The following is a 14,301-nucleotide window of genomic DNA, read 5'->3' as shown; positions in this document are numbered from 1 at the left end:
TTAGTGCTGCCTGGTTTTGCTGTGAATAAAAATGCTTTGTTTTTTTGTTTTTATATCTCATCCCTTCAAAATAATCTGTTTATTTGCAGTTTGGTGTTGCAATAGTTTTTCACCTCTCAGGAGAACGATTTGGCCTAAAATCGTTTGGCCTAAAACTTCTTCACGCATTTGACCCAATTACAAAAGGCTGGAAAATATTTGGCATGGGCTTAATTCCAGTTTAGTTTTAAGTCTTTGAAACAGCTTTGTAACTATGTCCTGCATATTTGTACAGTATTCCCCATCACATTTGCAGGAAGGCCATTCCTTACCAACCTTTGATAGAATATCATGTAACAATGGAGAGTAAGTCTTAGTATGTATTCATTTGTATATTTTGCAGCAAAACATAGTTCTTGGTAATGGATTTATACTTCTGGACCCTACAATACAGAAACTATAATAGGAATATTGTAAAATATAAGGATATTTACAAGTTACCTTGAAGTTGCATGTCCACATAAAGGCCTTAGGCCACAGGTTAAACAAGTTATGTAAGACATGTTTCTTGTTACAAATAAATCTTGTCATTTTATTAGACAAAGATTGCAAGTCTTAAGCCGTAGATATATGAGTGATGAAGAAGTCCCCATAGGAAGTTGCAAAAGAATGGTACTGTTTGTGAAGATTAAAGGAGAAGGAAAGCTACAGAGGCATTTTATTGCCAATAGATTAGCTGCAATAGTGCAAGCTAGAATGATATATTTATTCTGTAGAATGCTCTAGAGTAAAAAGCTCTAGAAGCTCTCTGTTTGTTTAGGATAGCAGCTGCAATATTAGCTTGGTGTGACATCACTTTCTGCCTGAGTCTCTCCCTGCTCACTTATAGCTCTGGGCTCAGATTACAGCAGAGAAAGGGAGGGGGGAAGAGGAGCAAACTGAGCATGCTCACGCCCGGGGCAAGGAGGTTTAAGCTGAAGGCAGGAAGTCTGATACAGAAGCCCATGTGTACACAATAGAAGGAAAGAAATGTTGTGTTTCTTTTGACAGAGGACTCAGAGCAGCACTACTTTGAGGGTTTACTGGTATATTTTGGTGAACCTTTCTGATAAGGCTTACCTTTCCTTCTCCTTTAAAGATAGAAAAGACTAAAGATTGGGAGATTAAGACATCATGAATATCAGTGAACTCAACAGGGATTAGCTGTTCATTTCAGAACTCTCACAAGAAGGTGAGAAATAAAAAAGAGCTTTGTGTGGATAAGATTTGATGGGTTAGTAATGCAGGGAGAGTTAGAGGTATTAGAACAAATTTAGGGATGGCTTAGTATAGGAATAGTAAGCCCAGTGAAGAGGGATGAAGACCAGGGCCTGGAGCACAAGCTTCTGTATGGTAGGTATTGCAATGCTTGTTGTATCAAGAAGCATTCAGTGATTTTTTAATGAATCCACAACATTGTGAGTGTGTTGAACCTAAAAGGGGTGATGAACATTGAATTGTGCCTGCTTATATACTGGAATATAGGGAACAGAATGGATGATAGAGAGAAATCATGCAGCTCAATGAAACAGAACTGCAGTATCGGCTTATGGCATATATTCAGAAGTGTACAGAAATAAAGCACTAGCATGAAGTAACCCAGAGTCCTGTTTACTGCACTTCTACATTGTCCAACTCTGTATATGTTCTATGTAAATACTATGCTTTCAATTGATGGACTAGAAATTGGTCAATCTGCAATGTTTCCCCTTCCCCATTTAGTGCTTAGAACAAAGTTATTAACAGCACTAGAATGATCACAAGGTTAGACCAACCTGTCGTCTATCAGAGCTTTGGAAAAAGAATAGTTACAGACTGTACACTGGAATATACTGAAATCCCATTACTTTGTACAGATGTAATCTTTTTTTGGAACAAATACACTCTGTTACTCCTCATGCCCATCAATGTATTGTAAAAGGTAAATAAAAGATATTTTTTTATGTGTACAAACCTATCAATCCATTTCACTCTCTGCAGAAAAATGCAATGTTACGTAAGCAAAGTCCTAATGGGCATTCAGTATTTTAAGCAGTATAAAGTTACTTGTTACTTGTAATGTAATTGCTATCAAAAACCAGTGTCTGACAAATCTGTGCACTCCAGTTCTGAAACAATGTAGCAAATGCCAGCTTCTTAATAGACCTGGAGCAGGACTGACTTTTATAAAATATTTCAGTAGTCAGAAGAACAGACAGGCATAAACAAATACTTTCAATAGCAATTCCATTTACACACTTTAAAACCATTGGAAACGTCATGAATGTATAAATGGAATGTTGCTTAGAATGAGATCTTCTTTATATTCCTCTTTAACAACAAAGTAGCACAACCAATTGCTTAAAGTTTGGAATGAGTGAGTTGTCTGCAGTTTCATGTTCATGTGATGGAGCTCACCAATATCTTAAAAATCACATAAAAAATAGAAAGAAATGGATTATTTAAACAACTAGTGCAGTTTGCAGATTTTTTCTTATCACAGTAACAGTTTCCATTTAAAGGGAGGAAGTGAAGTTATTTCCTTTCTCAGAAGTTCACGTTTTTCAGCTGAGAACAAAATTACCAATATTTATTCATAAAACATGCAGTACAGGTTAGGAACACTTAAACAAGGGTAATATAATCTGCTATACGAGTGATCCATTTATATTCTAGGAATTTACTGATGATCGCTTAGAAATAGTTTACTTGTGCCGCAGACACTGCTGAAAAAAATCACATACATAATAGCCCTGCCTGTCAGGTTTTGTGTCTGTGCCCAATTAAATATGTATGGTAGGAAAGTGTCCAACATAATGGGGTCTCCTACTGTGGTTTCATAGCAGAGCAGAAGCTGCATCTTGTAAGGAAACACTCTAACAGCACAATAACAGCCTGTTAAAGGGATAGGGGTAAATTAGAGTTACAGCTGCAATCTGGTTGCTAGGGCTTAATTAGCCAAGCAACCAGAGAGCACATTGGAGGTCTGAATGGAGGATCAATAGCAGAAGCCATAGCGTTAACAGGAATTTGAATGATTGTCAAATGAATATAAATGTGAGCATCCTCTTTAAATGACAAATAGTAGAGAAAAGGAAAAAGTAAGCAGGGATGGGTGGGTCATAAAAAGAGGAACAGAGGAAAGATCCCAAAGTGATAGAGCAGACTGAATTGCTTTGAATTATATATACTAGGTTGTATACTTTTCCTTTAAAGAATATGAAAATATACGTGGGAAAGGTATGCTGTACTAGATAATGAAACAAACCGTTTCTATTTTGTAACTAATATAACAAAGAGCACACACAGTAAAAAACTCTCTAAGTTGGAGAATGGCCGCAGCTTACGGTATTTATTGATAACTTAATCACATGTATTTTTTAAAGCATACAAATAAACTTAGCCAGTCCAATTTCTTCATTAGGCCGCCTATGCCAATATAGTTCCGCCTTTTTGAAATAAAATTCCTTAGCCAGGAGACACTTCAATAATTATTTTTTCCTCCAAAGCTGCAACAATGAATTTTTTTTAAAATGAATATAAATTCTAGGGTGGGTGGGTGCGTATGAACCTGGACAGCATGATGGCAACTTTCCTCTTCTCTGGTCTTCTCTAACTGACAGGTAAGCCTCTCCCGCAGCCGCCTTTTATACTCACCCGCTGCTGCCACATGTGCCGTATTAACCAATGCCTTCTTTCTTCTCACCTGCAGCTGGATTACCTCCATTGTCTGGAAGCATCGGGTCAAACAAAGTTGAGTAACCCCTGCTCTTCCTGCCAACCTTCCCATGCCGGCATCAATTGTTAAATACAATTGTGCCGCACATTCCCCTACCCTCTAAAAAGTTAAATTACAGAAAAGGAGAAGGAAAGTAATTTTATACTTGGGGGTACCAAAAGTTGGGAACCCCCAAGTGATTGCAGTGGCGTAACTAGTTGTTACTGGGCCCCATAGCAAATTCAATTTAGGGCCCCAAAATATTTATAAGTTGGCCTATTTTACCAAGATATATTAAAATTGCTAATTAATTAGGGTCTCACTGGGCCCCCTACACTCCTGGGCCCCCCTGCAACCACAGGGTCTGCTTCCTCTATAGTTACGCCCCTGAGTGATTGTATTTACTTACCTGAAACTCCAGCCGGTGCTCCTATCAGCAGAAAACTGCACCGGCCATCGTTCTTCCAGTGAGCACCATGGAGTGATCCTCTTCCTGCTTCTTCGCTCTTCAAATATCCCAGGGCAGACACATGCGCAGTAGAACGAAATAACCAACTTTTTTGTTAAAGTTCAACTTTTCGCTCTACTGTGCATGGACAGTCGCGAGCTGAAAGAAGAAGCAGGAAGAGGATCGCTCGCCGTTGCTCGTTGAAAGAGAGCTTGTCAGTGCAGTTTTCTGATGATAGGAGCACTGGTCCAGAATTTCAAGTGAGTAACTTTTGGTACTCCCAAGTATAAAATTACTTTCCGTCTCCTTTAAAGGAAAACTATACCCCGAAAATGAACAACATATAGTTTATATCATATTAAGTGGCATATTAAGAATCTTACCAAACTGGAATATGTATAAGTAAATCTTGTCCTTTTACATCCCTTGCCTTGGACCACCATTTTGTGATGGTCTGTGTGCTGCCTCAGAGATCACCTGACCAGAAATACTACAACTCTAGCTGTAACAGGAAGAAGTGTTGAAGCAAAAGACACAACTCTGTCTGTTAATTGGCTCATGTGACCTAACAAGTATGGTTTGTTGGTATGTTTGTGTGCGCAGTGAATCGTACGATCCCAGGGGGGCGACCTTTATTTTTTAAGATGCAAATTTTCTATTTATGATTACCCAATGACACATACTACTAGAAAAGTATATTATTATGAAAATGGCTTATTTACATGAAGCAGGGTTTTACATAAGAGCTGTTTTATGCGATATTTTTTTATAGAGACCTACATTGTTTGGGGGGTAAATTTTTCCTTTAAGCCTAGTTCAGTGGCAACAACCAATACATTTTCTAATAGCCTTAAAAAAAGTACCATAAACTACTGTATATAAGCAGTCATTAGCCCAGTACTGAGCACCTCTGCACTGAGAACAATTCATAGGAAAATCTGAGTATGCTATTTACATTAATAAAATCTTAGATGCTGGATGAATAGAATAACCACGCAAAACCCCACAAAAATTTAGGCTGCCCTCTACTTTTACCAGTATATTAAGGAACATTTTATATAGGCATTTTGCCATTTGTGGGGTCATCAGCTGTATAAGCTATACAGGTATGGGTTTCGTTATTCGGAAACCTGTCTCCTATTTTATCCGAATAATCCAAATTTTTAAAAATGATTTCCTTTTTCTGTATAATAACACAGTACATTGTACATGACCCAATATAAGATACAATTAATCCTTATTGGAAGCACATAATTTTCTAGCAGACTGAAGGTGTAAAGATCCAAATTAAGGAAAGATCTATTATCCGGAAAGCCTCAGGTCCTGAGCATTCTGGATAACAGGTCCCATACCTGTACTGTACCCGCACAGTACCTGTTCCTCAGCATGTTTGTGATGTATTTGGGAAGTCAACAAAGCTGCCGGTCATGGGCAGGGGAGTGGGAGGAATCAAAAGGCACATATTGAACTCACTTTTAAAGAAAGAAAGAAAGTTTATTCACCCAACATGTTATTTTATGGTTTGCATTCTGTATACAGTTTGCAGCAGTCAATAGTAAATGCATAATGTTTCATTTTTAGCTTGTGTTTTCTGTACAAAGTCGCTCCTTCATCATTTAAACCACAACGTTTACTTTTCTTTTCAACTCTAGAGGGAAAAATGCCAAGCGTGTGAGAAAGATGTAAAAATGTGTCTTCAGCGTTTGATGTGGATAGCCTGTTATCATTCCTACCCGACAAGTTAAGAGAGAGGCTACTTCCCTTTCAGAGAGAAAGTGTCTACTTTGAAGAGACATGGAAGGTAATAAACATCAGTATATCCATTTGTTATGAAAGATTGACAGTGAAGTCAGATGTAGCTACTTTTTACAAACCCTTTTATTGTTGCCCACCTGGTTTTTAAATGGCACCGATTTGGTTTGCAATTCCACATCCAAGTTGCAGCACCTACATTCTCACTCTATAAGGAGACTGCACTGCCGTCTCTCTTTTCTTGGCATACATATCAGTAAACCAGGCATGCTTACAGATCGGGTTGCCACATTTTCTGGAAAAAATACCGGCCTTCCTTTATATTTAGCTTTTTTCGATATTAATAGCATTGGGATCAACCAGCATTTTTACCAGCCAGGTGGCAACCCTACTTACAGAGAGCCTGAGCAATGATGGTGATTGCCGTGCCTTCCATTATGACCATCATTTATTTACTGTACATAGTGGCAAAAAAAAACACTCTATTTTTTTTTTCTTTTTGCTGGCCTGCTGTATTCTGCTGTATTCTTTTATTTCTCTCACCTGCCCCACCCTCTGTAGTGATATACAACATGGGTGGGTCAAGTTGGAAGAGGGTGGGTTAGGGTTGGTCATGGATTTGACCCAAGCATCACTATTACAGATCAAAATAAATTTGGAGGTCCTTCTCACATAGGTTTACAATCTGATGAGTCTGGAAGCCTATGTCCCTGATGTGCAAGCCAGGGAAAGGCAGATAGCAAGTTCTGAAGTCAAGTTATCAAATATACCAATACAATACAAAATAATATTATTTCTGACAAAATACAAACAAATACATCAAATACAAAAATTCAGTCTTGTCTGTAAATGGCAACAGTACATCACATTTTAATTACTTTAAAACACATACATTTTTTGGTGTTACGGTTCCTTTAGTACAGGTACTTTCAGGCTGATCTCTGCTTCCTCTACATATAGCTTCAAGCAGGCAAAAGCTGTGATTGTCAGTAGCAGATTGTTAAATATTTTGTAAACATCTTCATACTCATATAGAATTGTACTTTAAGGAAAATAGTCCAATCACTCCACTCAGGCAATTTTATAGGAAGCACACAAAACTGTGATATTTGGTCATTTGTTTCAGATAAAGGAACATACAGACAAACTGAGAGAACTCTGTGTAATAAAAAAACAGTACCTTGTACCTAACTAAGATTTAATTAATCCTTATGGGAGACAAAACAATCCTACTGTGTTTGTTTACTTTTTAAATTATTTTATTTTGCAGACTTAAAGTATGGTGATCCAAATTACAGAAATACCCCTTTTCCGGAAAAATTCCAGGTCCTGAGCATTTTGCATAACAGGTTCCATACTTGTAGTTGTGCATGAACTTTTAGGTAATCCTAAATGTTATGAAATACACTGCAACAGTTCTTTTGTTTTTCTTGGCTTATGTACCAGGCTACTGATTCATTCAGTATATGAAACACGTTTGATATTTTTATTGTTTGGAACCTCAGAATGATCATGATAAATATGCCTGGCATTACTGTGGCTTTAACTTGGTTGGCTATCATTGTTCTGCTTAGCGAATGTATTTAAACTGCATATCCTGTGGAAATGCATGAAAATAAATAAGTTTCTTTGAATTTTGTATTCTCTGTTCGGATCTATTGTTGGAGTCTAGGGTTTGCGATTATGATTTCCACTTTTTCATTTGCATGCTTTAATATGCTAATATTCTTTCAGAGCATTAATCTTACTGACTTTTGATCATTAATTACAAATAGGCTTCCTTGTTAAGTTTCCTATTGTAATTAATATGCAATGAAAAATAAACAATTTCAGTACTATTTTTTTGTTTGGCTTAAGATATTCAGTTGATTAGCTTTATCTCTAGCAAACGAATAATTTCAATAACATTAGAAATCGGCACAGAATGATTATTAAAATGAGTTGCTTTAACTTTGTAATGCTAGCTTTTCTAAAAGGGCACCCATACTTTCCTAATAGGAATAGTAAGAGCTGAGTGTATATTGTTTTTTTTTTCTTTCCTAAGCTTTCTTGGGCAATAACAAATGAGGAGACTAGTTTCCAAGTGATTAAATCTCTTCTAGCGCAGGTAGGTTGCCTCCTGTCTGGATTTCACCCGGACAGTCCGGTTTTTGTAAGGGCTGCACGGTCCAAATTAGGAAATCCGGACATGACATTGAAATGAATGGCACATAGATCAGCCAATCGCTGACCGACACGTCATCAGTCCCGCCCCTGATGTCACTCACCCCTGATGTCACCCGCCCCTCCCCCCTTACATCACCGGCATACCCCCTGCCAGTTTTTTCTGAAAAAAAAGGTGGCAACCCTAAGTGCAGGTGACTAGTCTTCTCCAAATGCTCCCCCAACAGGTAACATTTTTATTTCTGCTGGGGAAGCATATGTTGCGCAAGGAAACTTCAGCTACTTCGAAAAGTAGCATCACTGCGTATGTTTTCTCAGCGGCGATTTGCATGTTAGACACTAGGGGAGCTTTTGGAGGAGACTAGTCGCCTGCACTAAAGGAGATTAATTGCGGGGCAACTAGTCTTCTCATTTCCCATTGCCTTTATAGTTATTTGTGGGCGGCTTATCTAGCAGTTTTAGGCTGGTGGCACATGGGGTGATTAGTTGGCAAACTATAAATCTTTGCTGCTTCGGGCGATTTTAGAAAACGAAGCAAAGCAAATGCCATTGCACTGGCGATTCACATTCTTAGCTGTGGGAAGGCATTTCAGGGAGATTAGTTGCCTGCAGCAGCGAAGATTTAACTATTTGCGACTAATCTCCCCGTGTGCCACCAGCCTTAGCTAACAGCTTATTTAGGCTTGCTGGCTACATGCTGTCTCAAGAGGAAACTTCAAGCAATTTTTGAAGCGACAGATGGGTTTTACCACCAGCAATTCACATTATTGACAGCGGTAAAACTTTTACAGGCGATTAGTTGCCTTTAGAAACATAGATTCTAGTAATGGGTGAATAAATTTGCCAGGCACAAATTCGCGGCAAATTTCTGCGTTTCACCGCCAGCAAATAAATTATCAAAACTGAGGGGAAAATTTGCTGGCGGAAAATCTGAAAAATCTGACGCTACAAAATAAAAAAATTGTTGCACATCAGAATAGTCGAGTGCATAAAATTGTCCCGCTTCAAAATTATTTGGACGCCCATTGACTTTAATGCATTTGGACAAAATAGTCGCGCATATAAAAATTGTCGCTCGCGTCAAAATTATTTTGACGCCCATTGACTTCAATGCGTTTAGCAAATTTTTCGCAGTTTCGGGAATTTTTCAGTGAAGCAAAATAGAACAGATTCACTAATTCACTAATAGATTAATCTCTGGTGATTAATTTTCTAGTGTGCCATTGTCCTTATATATTTACCTTACTTCCAGTCCAGAATTTCAGGAGCCTGCAAAGAGTAACGCCATCAAATCTGCCCATAGCAGCTCCCCATCTTCTGATCTTGTTAGGCTACCCTGGCATTGCCAGAGCTGGGCCAAAAGACAGGGGCACCAGGTCTGCCTGATGCCTGCTATCTGCCTATTTGCTGCTAGCTTCCTCCCCATTTCCCACATCTTGCTGCCAGTTTCCCATCCCCAGGGCTCCGAACAGCAGAAGTGTATGGGAACTGCTCACCCCTCCTGTATTGCTCATGGCCTAAATGGCTGGGGTGGTCTTGGTTTGGTACAAAAGCTGGTGTAGCATTGCTACCCTAATTCTTTGTTGAGCTTTAGTTATTTTTGATGCCACTACCCAGATAATTCCTATAAGGTAAACGTTTTCCAAATACTTAAAAACGTAATTATGTAGTGGAAATGTAAGTAGATTATCAACCTGTGAGCGAAAGCATAGCACCCCCTCGTTCCTCTCTGGCATAGGCAGAATCCATAAAGTCAGCCCATGCATCAATGTCCTTAATGATCGAATACGCTGCCCCCCTGATATTTACTTTCAGTCTCTGTTTCCTCAGCAACAATATTCTCTAACTTCAGGAGAAAATGAGATAATTACAGTAGCTTGTGTCCCGGTAATTTCAGAGAATAGGCTTGTTATATATGGGCTATAAAGTAAGAGAAGATTATTCTGATCTAGAGAAACATACTACTTCTTATTTGTTCTCCGAGGCAGTCTTTATAGTGTGAGAAAAAAATCTGCAATATAAAGAAACCATTCCTAGGGCAGATACTTTAATTGGCTTATGAATTGATCATCTTGAAAGCTTTGCTTCCCCCTCCATACACACAGAGTCCGGGGGAAACAGCTATTCATTTCATATGCTGCATGCCACTTTATTTCCCATCAGACAGTAACAGGGCAGGTTGACAGAATGGACAAGTAATAACTCCAGCCGTCCCCTCTAATATGTGGCAGCTAAACACACATTAATTAACAGTGTTTTTTATTTTGCCGTAGAACTGATATATTAAGAATTTGAATATCTGTCCTTCCCAGAAAAATGGATCCAGAAAAAGAGTAACAATAGAAAAAATTGAATCTAAAGGGTCAGTTAGTAAAGAAGATGGCGTGGGGCTGTGTTATGCGTAAGGTTTGGGGAAAGAGGACCATTAAAATTTCATAATTCAAGTGTAATTGTGACTGTAGATCCAATGCGGCAAAACTAATGGGTGGTACCAAATTGTATACAAGTTGCAGCTAATATTTTCAAATAGGCACAATTATACTTTGCACATGCAAGGAACTTGTTTGCACATAAGCATTTTTAATGAATGGTGTCCACTTTAGCAAGACCACACGCATAAATGAGCTATTGAAAGTTGAAAGTTGACATAACATGATAATTTATCACTAAGGAAGGCTGCAATTATTTGGAAAACTTGTCTGAAGGTGACCTTTATAGTAACGACCACTGATGAGATGAAATGCGCAACCTGGTGTGCACTGCTGTAATTCCTTTGGCGAATGTAGCTTTCTTTGGAAGGGAGTCTCTGCAGGCTTTAAGTAGGGGGATTTCTCAATGAGAGATAATAAAGAGGATGTTAACCCAAAAATATAATTTTGTTTTATGAAACAAAATGTTATTCTGGGCAGCTTTTCAATATATATTCATTTACAATTGTCATTGGTTTAACTTATCTATCTGTCTCCTGTTCACCTTCCAGTCTCTCATTCAAACCACTGCCTGGCTGCTATGTTAAATTTGGCCCTAAGTCAAATATAGTTAATAAAAAATATGACCAATGGCATATGGTTTCAGAATATCACTGTCTACATCAGCGATCCCCAACCAGTAGCTTGTGAGAAATATGTTCACCAACCCCTTGGATGTTGCTCCCAGAGATAAGCAATTGTTTAATTTAGAATTTTTGGTTTGGAGGCAAGTTTTAGTTGCATAAAAACGAGGTAAACTGCAAAACAGAGTTTCCTGTAGGCTGCCAGTCACATAGAGGCTACCAATTGGCCAATCACACCCCATTTGTTACATCACCTAGGAACAATTTTCATTTTGTGTTGCTCCCCAACTATTTTTTTTCTGAATGTGTCTCACAGGTAAAAAATGTTGGGGAGCTCTGGTCTACATAATACAGCAAACATAAAGGGGATCTACCCCTATAATTTAATGATGCAGGTAGTGTCTCCTGACACATCTCTGCTCAGTTCTAGAAGCAAACTTGAGCAGAAAACATGCTTTCTGCATCAGATTAAGCTTTTGCCAATATATCCCAAGCAGAATCAAAGGGGATGCTTGTGTTGCAGATAAATGATATTATCAGTTTAAAACCTGCTAATACCAAACAAACAAACAAAATAATGTAAATTGCAAAAGTGCTCCGAAAAACATATTGTTATATAATATAACCCTCAACGTTTTTCATGCAGGGGGATTACTGTCTAGTAATTCAGATTGCTGCTTATGTTATACCAATAAGTGAGGGCCTCTTGGGTGGGGAAAATGCTACATAAGGAAAATAAAAATCAGGATCTTGCATTGTAAATAAACGGATAACATTCTCACCTAATGTTTATTTAATTTTATATAAAAAAGGAAAATTAAAAGAGTAAAAAAAAACTTATAGGAAAGTTTCTCACTCTGCCTAATGATCATACCAAGGCTGGCCCTCCATCATAACAGCACAGGTAATTTTTGGTTTATAACAATGCAAAGATTGCCATCACCACCTCTCAGCAGAAGTTATATGCCTTGTAAGTAATTCAACTTAAACATGTTTGTTGAGTATATTTTCCCTTTAATTAGGTTTTCCTCTTTCCAAAGAAACTTACGAATCAAAGTTAATTTCTTTACAGCCTTTGTCTTTTAGAGGCTAATTTAAATCCAAGCAGCAGTGGTAGCTAAATGGTGCCAATTCTGAGTCAGGCTGTGTCCTGTTGGGGGTTCTCATTAACAAACTTCGGAACAGAGCCAAATCTGGAAATCCTGCCTCAGCATATATATATACACACACACACACACACACACACACACACACACACACACACACAAATGAAAGAATAGGTCATAACGATTAAAATCTGTGTGAACAGCGATATGACTGTGATTTAGCTTCATTTTACCAAGTCCTTCTCCAAAGTAGCATCCCTCACAATGCGGAATTATGTTATAGGCAATGGCACTGCTGATTTCCCTGCACTGCCGATAGCATTTGTCTGAGTGACGCGTACCTTCTGAACAGAAAAGGCAACATTGTCCTCTATACAATTACCGCAAATCGAGAGTAGCGAACGAGCAATTCAGCAACAAAGACTTGCTGCAGACTGCAAATCAGCTTGAGTGTGCAAATAAAGGAATGATTAATGTGGGGGAACAACTTGCCGTAATGAAGCCAAGTGTTTCTGAAATGTGTAGCCAAAATGGCTGCGTCCCACCGCAATAATTAACCGCCAGACTGACATCTACCACATTAATCATTGGCTGTCAGGATTCTTTTTTGGAAATTTATTATGAATCTTCAAATGGACTGTATTACAAAGGGGTGTGTGGGGGGGAATAAAACCCTCTAGGAACCTTAGAATTATTCAAAGCATTGGTGTAATTACAGTTGGAGTATGTTGGTAACAATGCCATCCTGTCTATCATATTACAGCAGAAATTAAAGGCTTCCACTTCCATTGTTTCCCTTCAAATTTATATTATTTGCACCCATTGTTTCATTTTAGCTGCTGGACTACTTGCCAGGATCCATTCTGGAAAAAGAAATCCTGTCCTGACATCTCTAGAAATATCAGTGAGGTTACACTCTTTCCTGCTTTGCTGTGTGTAATTAATTCCACTAGGAATTGCCTCTTGGTGTCTTGTCACTGAGTCTTCACAGAGAGATGACTTTAGGTGTCAGCACCCCAGTGAGTAATTGGACAACAGGCTAAGTGCGAATTTCACTATGAAGATTCCAAATCAAATAACCCTTCTTCATTTCAATGGATGTCGTTCCATGGTGTAACTATCCCCAGCACCCAGCAAATCTTTGGGTAATGGGATATTATAGGAAGAGTCACCTTAAATTATGTTTTACGTTTTTTACACAGTGTTAGGATCCATTATCCAAAGTGAAATGCAGACATTCTGTTTACCATAGCATCCCATTTAAATAAACACTTACTCCTTTTTGACTGATTTGCATTTTCTCTATGATAACAAGACAGTGGATTGTATTTGATTGATGCATAAATCCACAAAGATGGAAAAACAATGGCACCTCATTACAGAAAGATTATCCAAAAAAAAAAAAACTGGTCCAAACACTCCATGTAATAGACCCAATCATGATGCTTTCTTTTTTTCAAGGTTACACAGTGAGAGACCTAAAGTTTTGAAATTCTCTCTTTGAAGTAGTTATACTAGCAGATACATTTAAACTTTATCTTTTAGGGTCAGGAAAAAACACTCAGATTCAGGGAAATTAGTTGCCCAGCGACAAATCTCCTCTTATTCGCGACAACTAATCTCCCTGAACTGCCTCCTGCCAGCTAGAATGTAAATCACCGTCCATATGTCACTCGGAGCACTTCGTTTTCCGAAGTCGCCCGAAGTTTCACTTCGGGTGACTTCGGAAAATGAAGCACTCCGAGTGCCTTCCCACCAGTGATTTACATTCTAGCTGGTGGTAGGCAGTCGCTGTGCGTGTGTGTGCCATGATTCACTGGTTTCATTATACTAAAACTTAACTTGGTGAAGCCCTTGACATTTCTGGAAGATACAAAAAAGTACTAATAACTTTCTGTAACGGACAACTTTAATAGCCAGTAGTACTTTTGAAAAAAAAAATCCCCTCAATATGCTTACTGCGTACTATAAAAAATGGTAGAACATTAAAATGATCTCTCAGGCCCCATTGTTTTGTTCCCTGACTCTGTCAGTATCTTCTGTCTGTGTATACATGAGATATCAG

This window comes from Xenopus laevis, chromosome 9_10S (assembly GCF_017654675.1).
Source record: "Xenopus laevis strain J_2021 chromosome 9_10S, Xenopus_laevis_v10.1, whole genome shotgun sequence".
NCBI lineage: Eukaryota > Metazoa > Chordata > Amphibia > Anura > Pipidae > Xenopus > Xenopus laevis.
Note: the sequence above shows the minus strand (reverse complement) of the source record.